At 32.2% G+C, this 14,213-nt stretch overlaps 1 long non-coding RNA gene across 1 annotated transcript in view; it reads right to left on the bottom strand.

The window, feature by feature from the left end:
• Positions 1-11,787: 11,787 nt before the first annotated feature.
• The window catches only part of LOC111087533, a 6,375-nt gene continuing 3,949 nt past the window's right edge, over positions 11,788-14,213 (bottom strand). Inside the window, exon 2 of the long non-coding RNA XR_002612210.1 lies at positions 11,788-14,213. This exon is cut by the window's right edge and continues 409 nt beyond it. This is a non-coding gene — a long non-coding RNA (uncharacterized LOC111087533).

The raw sequence follows: 14,213 nt of genomic DNA, 5'->3' as shown, positions 1-14,213 counted from the left end.
CATCGGACATTAGTATTTTCCGAAAACATTATATAACTTCACGGTGGAGAACCTGGTGTGTGTGTGTGGCTAGTAAATAACGAAGGACAAAGCTAGTTAGCTTCCCGCTAAGTGAAATATACCTACGTCAATTCGTAATCAACTTGCTCATCATGAACCCTCGATAATATATCGAAGAAGTTCCAAATTAAAAGGGATACTTTATATTGCTTGTAAGTTTGTGAAACTTTTGTTTATAAATCATTGTTTGTAATAACTATTTGTAATAACTTTTATTGTAAATTGTACTGTTGTGTGTATATCAATAGGTATTTGTGTTAAAAAAAGAAAACTGTGTGTATCAATCTTGTTAGCAAATATTATAAAATGACTATATATCGGATTATATAGTTAAATACTAAATCTAAAGTACAATTTAACTACTAAATTTAAATTATCAGTTAACTCAATTTCAGACCATTTTAATACATAACAGCAGAAACGTCTCTTGTATATAAAGTTTTCATAGTTAATAAGTTTCTAATATTTTTTGTTCAAAATGTGTTTATGCATATATATATATATATATATATAGTTAATGGAACGTAAATGGATCTATGATGACTTCTACCTTTAAACTTTTCAAATTGATAGTCGTAACACTAAAATGTCAAATCGATAAAGAGTTCGAAAGGAAGAGACAGCAAAACGAAATGATCCTAAACAAACTCTATTTTCTCTGGTCCACAAAGCTCACGGGATTTCAATAGAGTCACGTGACATACTTCAACTGATGCGCTCTTCACATTATGCAATGCACACAAAAAATAAATACTCCCTTCTCTCTCTGATTTGCGTCATAGGTTAACCCTCCGAACCGATTTCTTCGTCTGTTGTTGACAAATGTGTCGTCTGCTTGAACCACACATACTAACATCACTAAACCAAGAAAAGCCAACTACTTACCGGAAGTAATTTCCGTTTTAAATCATGGGAACAATCGTTGTCTAGACAATTTGGTGAATAGACAGAAACTAGTTTTGGATAACTAATTCAGTTTAGGCAATGGCTGCTGAAAGAATTTCTTTTTATATTCATTGTCTTTGGCGTTGTTCAAAAAGTATTTAACTTAATGCTCTTGTAATCTGTTGGCTTCATCTTCCTTTTCCAACGATAATTACTCTTTGATGATCTTTTTCTTTACTCTCATTCAAAAGGCATTTGCTTCTTGGTTAACCAAAGCTTTGCTGTTTATAACAGTTGGAATAAGATATTTATGTAAGTTTCGTTACTGACATTTTGAACTCTGAGGTAAAAAACTTCATAGTTAATTACACGTTTTTCACGTTATCTGAATCAATTGTTCCAGATATGTCTAATTTCATTTCATCTCTCATAATTATTGTCAAACAAGGTTTAAAGATACCGACATGTAACTATGATCCTTCGTAGAATATTTTGATAACACTAGGATATGAAACCAGATTATCTGTAAAATACACTGATAAGAATGTAACATGTAACTAAACTCTTTATAGGATATCCTGATAACACTACGACATGAAATTAGACTCCCAGTAGAATACACTGACAAGGGCATGACATGCAACTAAACTCTTTTTTAGAATACTATTATAAATCTACGACATGAAACGACTCTCAGTAGAATACACCGATAAAGGCATGACACGTAAATGAACCTTTTGTAAGATATTCTGTTAACACTACGACACGAAACTAAACTCTCAGTAGAATACACTGATAAGGGCATGAAATGTAACTAAACCTTTTGTAAGATATTCTGATAACACTACGACATGAAACTAGATTCTCAGTAGAATACATTGATATTATTTTGACACGAAACTTTCTTTTGAAAATAAAATAACTGTACTGACATGAAACCGCTTTTTATAGAAGACGTTGACATCACTAAAACGTGGAACAAGATTGTCTAAGACAAACTTTCTATGAAAGACTCCGATATTCCTACAACATGAAACTATAATTTGAGTAAGAAATCTTAATAACACAATAACAAGAAAGTCCTGTCACATTGGCATGAAATTAGACTGTCTATAGAACACATAATAACATTATTACGTGAGATTAAGCTCTTGAGAGAAGACACTCGTAATATTTTGACGTATAACTAGCCATTTTATAGCAGACACTGGTGCACTAAAGATTGCTTTCTTATTAGCTCAGAGTTCAGTCAGGAAGTTTTCACTTTCTTAAATTTTCTGCTTTTAAATACAATTGTTTTAGATACTCTTCCTAAAGTATAACAAAACTGCATCTCTGTAGACTACAAATAAATCCCATAATTGTCTTTTCTCTTAGAACATGCAGTAAATCGTCTTTTCTTAGAACATGCAGTAAATCATCTTTTCTTAGAACATGCAGTAAATCGTCTTTTCTTAGAACATGCAGTAAATCATCTTTTCTTAGAACATGCAGTAAATCATCTTCTCTTAGAACATGCAGTAAATCATCTTCTCTTAGAACATGCAGTAAATCATCTTTTCTTAGAACATGCAGTAAATCATCTTTTCTCTTAGAACATGCAGTAAATCATCTTTTCTTAGAACATGCAGTAAATCGTCTTTGGTTTAAACAAAAGATCAGTTATAAACGTTTATGCAGTGTTACGTCTCAATATTCGCATTGTTGTTGAGTATTGATCTGATACGGAAATATAGAAACTAATATAAATATGTTACAAATTCACGAATCAAGAGGTTTTATTCTGTGCTTTAAGCAACTGGTTTAAAGCTTAAGCATGTTGACAAGGAAAGCTACTTTAGTGAATATTTGAAAATCGGCTTGCTGTGATGGAAATTCGAACGAGCAGCTAACAAGTGTTTACCATTTCTTTCATCCTGGCAAGGAGTGGTAAAATCCATGCAACTGTTATTTTCCTCACATCTATGCACTTTTGGTATCTTCAGAAACTTATGTCACACACTCCACCTATTCGCATGTCAGGCTCAAGGGGACTCAGACTTCAGAATAACTCTTGAAAGTACCGTAGACTTGTTGTTGTTAAAAGTGGATTACAGTGTGCACTCCACTTGTGATATATTGATGTTATTCAGGTGGAAGAAAATTCTTTGTTGTTGATTGTCATCTTTTTATAAGTAGTACTAACAATACCTTTACCACGCCCGTGATTAAAATTATGGCGGGATTTAATAACCTAACTTCGGTTTTCTTTACTTTCATGAATCATTTTCTCACTACACTGCGTAAGCTATTCTTTTAATTTAATCTGAAGATGTTGTCTCACCGAAACAGAAAGGTGATTTCATCACATTCTAAGTAAAAAAATGCATGTTGCAGCTGTGACATAAACACCAACACCCAGTAAGGAGTGACTGTTACTTTGCTCTTAACCGTGTTCTATAGTCCATCAACACGTTTTCTAATGTCCTTACTATGGTTTATCACGAAGTCTTTATCTGCTTTTGCTATAGCCTGTAATCACGTCCTCAGTTTTCCTTGATATGATTGGTATAGGAGCCTATAACGACTTCTCCAACTGTTATTGAATTAAGTCCACATCGCTGATGTTCTTAGTCAACTTTTGTTATTTTTGAGTATTACCACATTATCTAAAGTTGTTGCTATGGTGCATGTTCATGTTTCCTTTTGTTACTGAGGTCATTCATCACACAACATACTTTATGGGGTTAACTACTTAATCTTGTAGACATTAACAAAACTCTGGGGGTATTCACATCCCTTTTCATATGTAAACCATATGGTATAATATATACATGATTTTCAATTACCCTATGTATAAACATGTCATGAATTTTTACCATTTCCAAAACAAGATTCTGCTTTCATATCTATACTACTTCTACGTGTGGTCAGCTATTTTTCGGATACATTAAAAGTCGCAAGTATGTAGTATTTATCACTAAGACATAAGTTTGATTAAAGAGCTAGTATATTATAAATAGTCAAATGATAGCCTGATGAGAGATGTATTCAAATCTTGTAATTCAAAAGGCGCCCAAAAGAATAGCATGCACAAGATATATTCAAAAACTATAATTCAAAAATAAAAACCAAAAGAATAGCGTGGAGAAGTTGTATCCAAAGGCTGAGATTTAAAAAATGCTGAAAGAATACCATGCACAATATGTATCCAAACACTATAATCAATTTAAAAAACGCCAAAAGAATAGCATGTATAGGTGTATCCAAAGGCTGTAATTAAAAAAAACAACACCAAAAGAATAGCACTAACAGGGTGTATCGAAAAACTGAAATTTAAAAAACGCCAAAATAATATTATGTACAAGTTGTATCCAAAGGCTGAAATTTAAAAAACAACAAAATAATAGCATGTACACGATGTATCCAACGGCTGTGATATAAAAACCACCAAAAGACTAGCATGTACAAGATGTATCCAAAGGCTGAAATTTAAAAAAAACATACCAAAAGAATATCATGTACAAGATGTATCCAAAGGCTGAAATGAAAAAACACACCAAAAGAATAGCATGTACAAGATGTATCCAACGGCTGTGATATAAAAACACACCAAAAGAATAGCATGCACAAGATGTATCCAACGGCTGTGATATAAAAACCACCAAAAGAATAGCATGTACAAGATGTATCCAAAGACTGAAATGAAAAAACACCAAAAGAATAGCATGTACAAGATGTATCTAAAGGCTGAAATTTAAAAAAAACATATCAAAAGAATATCATGTACAAGATGTATCCAAATGCTAAAATGAAAAAACACACCAAAAGAATAGCATGTACAAGATGTATCCAAAGGCTGTAATTAAAAAACAACACCAAAAGAATAGCACGCACAAGATGTATCCAAAGGCTGAAATGAAAAAAAAAAACGCCAAAATAATATTATGTACAAAATGTATTCAAAGGCTGTAAATAAAAAACACCAAAAGAATAGCATGTACAAGATGTATCTAAAGGCTGAAATTAAAAATAATTGCATGTACAAGATGTATACAAAGACTGTAATTTAAAAACACCAAAAGAACAGCGTGTAGAAAATGTATCCAAATGTGTAATTAAAAAAACAACATCAAAAGAATAGCATGTACAAGATGTATCCAAAAAAGATTGTAATTTAAAAAAGCTAAAATAATAGTTTGTACAAGATGTATCAAAAGGCTGTAATTAAAAAAACTCCAAAAGAACAGCGTGAAGATGATGTATCCAAAGACTATACTTAAAAAACTCCAAAGAATAGCATGTACAAATTGTATCCAAAGGATGAAATAAAAAAACACACCAAAAGAATATTATGTAAAAGATGTATCCAAAAGTTGAAATTATAAAAAACGCCAAAAGAATAGCATGTACAACATATATCCAAAGACCGTAATTTCTAGAAAGTAATAACATTGTAATCTAGTAAATAAATTGCAACTAAATTTTATCTATCCATCTATTCTTTGTTTATTCGAGGAATGGAAAGAGCCTTTCCTGCCCGAAGTTCCAGAATAAAACTAACATTGCTTGATAGAGGAGTACTGACACTGAGCAGCAATGCTTACTGTACGTTGACAGACTGTAGTTTGTACTTGGCCACAGTCATCCTTTTTTTTCTTACAAATTTTTCGTTTAGGGTGTTAATACAGAGTTTGCCTGTTGTCTGAACAACGGTTTGTTTCGTAGTTTTATCTTTGCATCGGTGGTATGCTAAGAAAACGACTTTCACAGGAACATTTCAACCTTGAAACCCTAACAGAAATTAGGGGTATATTAACTAAACATTTCTTCCCCTGATCTAGTTTTATTGTTTAGTAAAATGAAACTAATAGAAAAATGATGTAAGCAACATAATCTGGCAAAGTGAGCGGTTATTTATAAACATATCCGAAACACTGTAAACTTCATGAAAGACGTCTGGCGATAATTTGATGATTACCTAGTTTACAGGGAATGGTCTGTAAATGAATTTTTAATATATTAAAAATCCTAGTAAATCAAACCCATTATGCTACCACAATACTGATTAAAAACAGTGTATTAAAATCCAGCAGTACAAGAATTTTATTGTTAACTTTAAAACCACTATATTACTGTATCACGAAAAAATAGATTGTAATACGGTTTACCCATTTATCAAGCATTAACTTGAAAGTTATCTCAAATGTCTAAAGAGAACAAGCTTTGATGTGTAATAATAGAAATTTCATTTCTAGTAAACGTATAATCTGTCTTTTATTTAATTAAAGCAGCATTTTAAAGTACTTCCTATTCATCTCTTCAACTTTAGTACAGTATTAAAACAAAGGTATTATAATGATAACACTTACTTCCAGTAGGAGTCTGTTCTTCCTAAGACCATTTATAATAATCCTTATTCGCTTCGAATGACTTTAAACGTAAAAGCAGCATAACGATGTCTGTTTTGAAGGACGTGGGCTGTTTTTATATACTTCCTCTAGTTTTGATACAAATCTATTTTTTATCTAGCACTGCAGAGCCGTTTCCAGTCAACCATTCAACCACTGACGCTTGCTCAAATTTTTGTCTCATTATTTATTGTCATTCCGGTTTTACTCAGGAGCTACTTTGAAATAAATTCAAGAATATACAAAAAAAATCGATACATAATTACGTGAAACAGTTTTTTTCGGTCTAAGCCCTCGTTACCTTCTACTTAATTCTATATTATAAATCATTCTTCTTAGAACTAACAAAACAGCTTCAGCTGCTGAAATGTGTTCGATGTTGACATAATGGTGCTTTACATGTAAGGTGAGCATTAAGATACTTAAAAAATACTACATGTTTACCAACAGTTTAATGTTAATAGTAAGTGGACAACATATATTTGTTTTTAGTTTCTTAAGCTGTAAACAAATGAAAATGTACTGTTTTAGTAAATCCAAGTATTTTCCACCATGCATCCATTATCGCCCCCCAGTAGCACAGCGGTATGTCTGCGGACTTACAACGCTAGAATCCGGGTTTCGATACCCGTGGTGGGCAGAGCACAGATAGCCCATTGTGTAGCTTTGTGCTTAATTACAAAACAAACAAACAAGCAAGCATCCATCATAGACATGTTTAAAGCTATTCCGTCATTCAGGAGATGAACGCAGTAATTATATAAAACCTAGCCGTGTACGTAAATGTTTACTGAACAACAGCATACCAACACACATTAAACCGATAACGTAACATAGTATATTAGGATGTGACGAATGTTAAACTCATTGTTTGAAATAGAAAGCATTTAATCGTTGTACGTTTTGAAAGTGATATAGGAGACCTTGATTATCCTGATCGTAGAAAACAGAATAAGGACAAATATATTTAATGTTGTTTATTTTACCATTAAACTTCAACGCTAACTTCATTGACACTATAATCTATTTTTGATTCTGGCTAGAGTCTACACTACGCACTCTTCTTCCTTTTTGCTATAGGTTTTGATGACATTTCTAAAACATTTTTTTATTGTGGTGGAAACGGAAACCAATTTCACACAAGTGTACCACACACGCATTTGTTCTAATAAGCTTCAGACGCCAGCATTAGAACATACCCTGCGATAGTCACATACTGCTTATATAATTTACATTAATCTGCACCAGATGGCATTGATGGGTTTTATCAACGTTCTTTTTCAAGTTCTCCCTTCGAAAAAATATTTACAGAGAGAGAGAGAGAGAAAAAAATCTTATAATACCCTCATAAAAATCTAATTTGAGAATACAAATAGAAAGAGAAACAGATTACCATTGATGTTTTTTTAAATTTAGCTATTGCTTAAAAAATAAAATACCCCCGAATGAAATTTTTAATAGAGTATTCCTCTTTATATTTGTGTGAAATTACATTTATGGCTATGCAGATAAACTAAAATACAAAAACTTATTACTGCTTAAAGGAGCACTTATAACATTTGCACAACTTGTATCTTTTGTCCTTTTCTATGTGTATTGTTAAAAATATTTTTCATGCAATCGAATTAGTAAAAGTTAAAAAAGTTAATTTTTGTTTTTATTTGTTAAGTAATATATACAACAGGCTCAAGTTTTCCTGGTAGTTTAAGTTAAAATGATTGGTGGAACTTAAGGAGTAAAATGTTACCTCTGTTTTACGATATACATCTGATTCAAGGTTTTCAGATAGTTTGTTTGTTTGTAATTAAGCACAAAGCTACACAATGGGCTATCTGGGCTCTGCCCACCACGGGTATCGAAACCCGGATTCTAGCATTGTAAGTCCGCAGACATACCGCTGTACCACTGGGGGGCTTTCAGATAGTTGAGTTAAAATTAGCACATCTACACTGTTTTGAAGTTTCTGTATCCATTCGAACTACATAATGTTCTTATTTGTTACAGCAAGGTTCATGAGACCAGTCTAAAAAGCTGTTGTTATTTAATTTGTTTGTTTTTCACCTTTGAATATTTTTAAATTAATACGGTTTACTTAATTTAAATAAACTCGAAATAACAACAACAAAAAAATCAAGCTATTTGGTATAGAGCATTGAAGTGGAAGGAATTTAAGTACAAGAAGTGTTGAAACATTTTCTCAAAGAAGAATCTTAATATTTCACATTCAAACAATAAGTGACGTGCGCTTTGGATGCTTGAAATCCGTTTTGAGTAATTTATAGATGACGTGATGAAATTAATTGTAGTGTTACATCATATTTCCTGTCATAATATATATATATCATGCTTGTTTGTTTTAGCGCAAAATTACATTATTTGGTATCTGCGCTCTGTTCACTGCAGGGAATCTAACCACGAATTTTAGTATTGTAAGTAAGTCCGTAAACATTAAAGCACATACAAACGCTCTACCTATTGCATGATACTTGATTATGTTAATCTTATGCATTTTAAGACTCTCTCTTTTTTGAGAAACATTATCTCCTATAGGCTTTGTTTTAAATGTTAACCACAATAGACCTTTAGACCGACATATCAGTTAAACAAGTTTAACATGATCACATTAACAAATTAGTAGCGAAAAATAAGTTATTCCTTACTTTAAAGAAACTATTTAATTATCATAGAGTTTACTAAAACAAAAACTGCCAATAAAGAATCGCGTTTTGGTAAAGATAATTTTTAAAGTAATTTATAACAATATTCATTGAAATTTAATAAAGAGTTTATTCGTTTTCAGCTGATTTAAAGCAATATCTTATGCGAGTTAAGATTTTTTGTCATTTGATTAAAACTATTATTCAACATAACAAAACATTCCAGCTTAAAATCTATTCAGATGCGTTTTTGACAGTTTTTTTTTTAAATTTTATTTCCTTGCGAATGTTAAAACAAAAACTTCAATATGTATTCATGACTATTATCATTTTGGATTGTTAAAGTCAATGGAATAATTAGTGTGATTTTTATTCCTTTAATGTCCTCCGGTAAATTTACAGACTTAAAACTTTGAAAACTGGGGTTTTATTCCTCACGGTAGACAGAGCGCAGAGAGTCCATTTTGTAGCTTTGCAGTAAAGACAAATAACCCAACCAATGTATTCGTTTAATAGAAGACATACTTAGCGCCATCTGTCAATATATTTGGAAAATATTCCTGCTGTATAAACGTTTCACCAATTTAATTTATTAAGCCTACATTGATAAATGTTTCCTTTTGTTGTTGTTTTTTTTTGTGAGCTGCAACACAATTTTTTTTTTCATTTACTCCTTGAGAAATATTGAATTTCTTAAACTGTCTTTACGATTTTAAAAACTTTTCACCTTTGGTTTGTTTACTTTATAAGTCCTTTCAGGTCTGTCCGTTGGGCATACTTTCTTTATAGAACTACAGTTTGTTTTGAATTTCACGCAAAGCTACACGAGGGCTATCTGCGCCAGCCGTCCCTAATTTAGCAGTGAATGAATAGAGGGAAAGCAGCTAATCATTACCACCCGCCGCCAACTGTTTATCAACGAATAGTGGGATTGACCATCACTTTATAACGTCCCCACGGCTGAAAGGGCGAACATGTTTGGTGTGACGCAAATTCGAACCTGCAGATTGCGAGTCGAGCGCTCTAACCACCTGGCCATGCCAGGTCCAAGAACTAGAAACTAAACACACTAGCGATCATGTATTCACACAAGTTGTGCTGTTATTCTGTGAACATATAGTTGGAAGTTGTCACATAACAGATAAGGCGTCTGTATCTGTTCCTATAATATACAGTATTTTGGCTATATTAATACGTAACATTAACTTTCTTTAATAACAATAACTACATTGGCCAGATGTGATAAGCATAGCACATGAAGCTTTACGTGCTACAATTCTGCTTCGGTGCTTAATAATATCGCTGAACAGGCCTAACCTCGTCAGGTGTTCTTGGGTTTACGGCCGAAAACATATTTAGCAGCGAGAGTACTCAACTGATGTTTCGTTTCTGATGTTTATCAGTACATCATTATTTTTCATAAAGTAAATCTAGAAAATGTATACTTGAAAGTTGTAATCAAGAACTTTAATAATTTTTAAAAACTGTATACTTTAAACACTCTCAAGTTATAGAAATCTTGGCATTTTCTATTATGCATCCTTGTTGATCATGTTGTAATACAGCATCGTGTTTTTTTTTCTCACCTTCTAAGCCAAGAAATAACAGAACACATCAAATGTTTTATTTTTTGACCATCTGGGAAAAACACCTTGCTTGCACGCGATTTCATCTACAGTAAAAAGAAATAACAGCAAAAATCCAAGAACTCCAGCAGCTGTAGTACTATAATGCCTCTAACTCATACCTGGTGAGAGAGACAGTCCTCGAGCTTACCTGTTCCATTACCATACACTTTTTCTTGCAAGAAGTCACTGGTGTGAAACATATTCGATGAAAAACGTAAGATCACTTTTGAATTGAAAAGTTGATAAAATTTTGCTTTTTGCAGACATAAGTTTAAGATAAAGTAAAATAGAATGAGAGAACCAACTGTAATAAAATAATTATAGAGAACCCATTTCTTTTTGTTTTTTCATTCTTACACTTATTCATATCATATTCCTTCAATATTTTTATCAACTTCACTATGGAAGCCAAAACACTGTTCATCTGTTCAAAGCTAATTTTTCAAAACTAATATATATATATATACCATCTCCTCCCCTTTTATTCTTTCGTATCTACTTGTTTCATATTTAAAAAATTATGATTGTACCACATATAATAAAACCAAAAAGTGAAATACGGACAATATTAATTTTGTTTGTTAATTAAGCACAAACGTATACGATGGGCTATCGTTACTGCGCCCACCATAAGTATCAAAACCCAGTTCTTAGCAGTGTGAGCCATCAGACTTACTGCTCAGCCACTGGGAGGTGGCACCATTTAAAGTCATTTTACAATTATACCTGATGTGTTAAACGTTTAAGAAAATGTTTGTGAATATATCGAAAAGTGTTAAATATATCTTCCTACGTTTTATTAGCTGAATGCATTGTTAGGGGAACAATACTGCAAGTACCGTGTTGTAGTCATATGCAAGAAATCTTTTTCTACATAGCAGTACCGAAACTAACCAAAATTAGTCTTAACGTGTGTTGTAAAAATAAATGTTGGATTGTCGGGTTTATTTAATGGTATGTGCGACTAGCATCTCCAACACCCAAGAAAAAATTTTGTAATTATTTCCCATTTTGTGCAATTTGTTTGTCTTTAGACACTATGATCTGAATTAATTTAGGAGTCAAGTTGATCTAGGAAGTAGAACTGTAGACGGTGCAATCTTTATGGTTTTAGTTGCGTTTATATTACTCAAAATCAGTTGTTATCTATATGACACACACACAAGAAAACACCAATTATCCGCTTTATGAAACACAAAAAGTTCCTTCTCTATGATACACGAAAAACAGTTACCTTCTATATGGTTCTGTATATTACACAAAAACGGCTACCTTGTATATGATACACAAAAACCAGTTATCTTCTATACGATCCACAAAAAATAGTTACCATCTATATGATACACGTATAACAAAGTTACCTTTTATATGATACACAAACAACAAAATTACCTTCTATATGACACACAGTTACCTTCTATATGATACACAAACAACAAAGTTATGTTCAATATTACACACAAACAACAGTTACCTTCTATATGACACACAAACAACAGTTACCTTCTATATGATACACAAACAACAGTTACCTTCTATATGATACACAAACAACAGTTATGTTCAATATTATACACAAACAACAGTTACCTTCTATATGACACACGAACAACAGTTACCTTCTATATGACACACAAACAACAGTTACCTTCTATATGATACACAAACAACAGTTATGTTCAATATTATACACAAACAACAGTTACCTTCTATATGACACACGAACAACAGTTATGTTCAATATTATACACAAACAACAGTTACCTTCTATATGACACACGAACAACAGTTATCTTCTATATGATACACAAACAACAAAGTTACCTTCTATATGACACACAAACAACAGTTACCTTCTATATGATACACAAACAACAAAGTTACTTTCTGTCGGACATAAATGAATAATTCCATTTTTTACCAGACACACACACAAGAACAATTTACCTCCTGCTTGAAAGGTAGGACATTGCTGACATTTTGTAACCTTCAATATACATCGACTGTTTATTTTCTTTTTAATAGAATGTTCAGGTATCATGGCTAGAATTAAGAGTTACAAAATTACCTAACTGTTTTGGGTTACAAAGAATATAAGCCCACAATTAAAAATATCAACAGTTTATTGTTTTATATGCATATCCAGTTGCCTTTATACACTGTTATCATACAGTAGGTAAATGTGTGTGAATCCTTCGGAGACCAATACATCTCAGTTCCTAGTCTAAAGAGAGCAATTGTAAACTATGATGGCCTTCTTGTTTGACTTTATTACACATTTGATACTTGACTATGTGCTTCTGTTTAGGCTTAATCTTAACATCATGAAACTACATTTTACACCAAATAAAGTGATTACTGAACACTAGAAATATGACAGTTTTAAATTTAAAAAAATAAAATAAAAAACTGGTCACCATTTCAGTAAGACCACCTTCATCAATCTGGTGAATGTCACAAGACTTTTTTTTGTTTACTTTCTTACCACTTTGTAATTTTCAGCATTTAGTGTGTTTGTAGCTCCATTTGTTTGTTATTTGAGGGGCTAAACACTTGTGGAGTCTTTTTTGTTTATGTTGGCAGTCTTTAACTTTTATCTCCAAATGTGACAAGTAACATATAAATAAATGAATTTTTTTATCTCACACTTTGAAACTAATGTGATGTGCAGTTTTCTACTATAATTGTCACCAATATGTCATGTTACACAGTAAAACTTCAGATTCAATGTAAAGTTGACAACCTTTGTATTCCTAAAGTTGTGCTACATAGCTTCTAAACTTTTCCACTGAAGTTCAGAAACCACTGTTTCAAAATTTGTTTCTACAAGCACTAATATTCTTTTTCTGATTCTACACTTGTGTTCTAGTAGAGTTCCTTCTGCCTCCATAACTGTGTTTCAGTAGGATTTCCTTCTGGTTCCACACTTATGTTCTAGTAGAGTTACTTCTAGTTCTACAACTGTGTTCTAACTAGAGTTCCTTCTGATTTTATATCTATGTTTTAGTAGGGTTTCCTTCTGGTTCTATACCTGCATTCTAGTAAGGCTTCAATAAGGATCTTCTATAATCCTTTCTTCAGGCCTTGGGTGACTATCACATATGTCCTCACTAACCAAATGATGAAAATGCTTCTTTTGGGTGAGTTTTCTGGGATATTACAGCCTGACATTATTACATTTCTTTAAGCTTATCTATGCATTTTTCTGAGTTAGTATTAGCAGTCTTAATGACTCTGCTGTTTTGGGTAAATGTTCTTAGCTGTCCATCATTAATCCTGATGAAACATTTAGGCACTTAAATAACAAGGTTGTGAGCTGTTGATCCCATAACTGAGCCATTGTGTCGGTGTCTTTAACTCCAAAGGTTATATTTTCAAACTTTATGCCCTTTGTAATTTTACAACCTTCTTGTGTACAATCTTAGTTCTGTAACAACAGAGAATATTTTAGTTTCTTTAACAGCTGGATGCATTGTCTGCAACAGAATTCTTAACAGCATTGAACTCATTTTGCCTCCAATTCACAACTATTTCAATTTTATTATCATGCTTTCCAATTACTTCAAAAATTTGTTTTTTGCATCTTTAATTTT

This window comes from Limulus polyphemus, unplaced genomic scaffold (genome assembly GCF_000517525.1).
Source record: "Limulus polyphemus unplaced genomic scaffold, Limulus_polyphemus-2.1.2 Scaffold2266, whole genome shotgun sequence".
NCBI classification, from domain to species: domain Eukaryota; kingdom Metazoa; phylum Arthropoda; class Merostomata; order Xiphosura; family Limulidae; genus Limulus; species Limulus polyphemus.
Note: the sequence above shows the minus strand (reverse complement) of the source record. Positions and strands in the feature narration are given on the sequence as shown.